This window comes from Nicotiana attenuata, unplaced genomic scaffold (genome assembly GCF_001879085.1).
Source record: "Nicotiana attenuata strain UT unplaced genomic scaffold, NIATTr2, whole genome shotgun sequence".
Taxonomy (NCBI): domain Eukaryota; kingdom Viridiplantae; phylum Streptophyta; class Magnoliopsida; order Solanales; family Solanaceae; genus Nicotiana; species Nicotiana attenuata.
The window spans coordinates 11,223-12,621 of NW_017671443.1; positions in this window are offsets into that span (position 1 = coordinate 11,223).

Genomic DNA, 1,399 nt, shown 5'->3' on the forward strand with positions numbered 1-1,399 from the left:
TTGGAGTCGCATGGAGTTGATTTCACTACTTTTCAGCTTGAGGGCAGGGCCCGTAGGTGGTGGCAGTCCTATGTACTCGGCAGGCCAGCAGGTTCTCCTCCCATCACTTGGGATCAGTTTGTACAGTTGTTCTTGGATAGGTATATCCCGTCCTCTGAGAGGGAGGAGCTGTGGTACCAGTTTGAGCAGCTCGAGCAAGGTCAGATGTCTGTGACGGACTATGAGGCGAGGTTTTTCGAGTTGTCCCGCCATGCACTCATGATACTTCCTACAGATGCGGAGAGGGTGCGGAGGTTTGTCGCTGGATTGTAGCCCGGTATTTGATTTAGTATGGCTCGAGAGGTAGATATGGGCACAGAGTATCAGCTAGTGGTCGAGATTGCTCGTCGGATTGAGGGATATCGCTAGAGGGGTAGAGAGCAGATACAGCAGGATAAGAGAGCTAGGTTCTCCGGCGGGTTCAAAGGTGCCCCAGCTAGGGGCAGAGGTCAGTATGGGAGAGGACAACCCAGTAGGCCACCAGTTTCAGCACCACCTCCTACTCGGGGGGCTCTAGCACGCCCCTATCTCAGTGCTATGCCAGAGACTTCCTACCGCCCGCTAGCCATTCAGGGTTCCTCCAGTGGGTATTCAGGTCCCCAGGGTCCTCCTGATTCTTATTTCAGTGCCATGCCGGAGAGTTCGTGTCGTCCACCGGCTATCCAGGCTTCTTCCAGTGGTTCTACGAGTTATCAGGGTCAGCCATCAGGGAAGCAGGTCACCGCCCCGCGTTGTTGCTTTGAGTGCGGAGATCCCGGTCACATGAGGAGATACTGCCCCAGGCTTCGGGGCAAGGCAGTGCAGCAGGGTCAGCAGTCCACGACTCCAGCACCAGCTGCCCAGCCACCTAGAGGTGGAGGGCAGACGGGTAGAGGCCGTCCTAGAGGTGGAGGCCAGACAGGGAGGGGTCAGCTAGCTACTGCTCAGTCAGGTGGAGGTCAGACAGCCGGCGCTCCAGCCGGGTTCTATGCTCTTCCAGCCAGGCCGGATGCATTGGCCTCAGATGCCGTCATCACAAGTATTATTCCCGTTGGTGGTAGGGATGCATCGGTATTATTTGATCCAGGGTCTACTTATTCATATGTATCATCTCTGTTCGCTCACTTCCTGGTTATTCCTCCTGAGCCCTTGGGTGTTCCTGTTCATGTGTCCACACCTGTGGGTGATTCCGTGGTTGTGGATCGGATCTACCGGTCCTGTGTGGTCACTTTCTGTGGTCTCGAGACTAGAGCAGATCTTCTGTTGCTCGATATGATTGATTTTGTAGGTCATCCGTGGGCGTNATGGATTGGTTATCTCCATATCACGCCGTCCTTGATTGCCATGCCAAGAATGTTTCACTAGTGATGCCAGGAGTCGT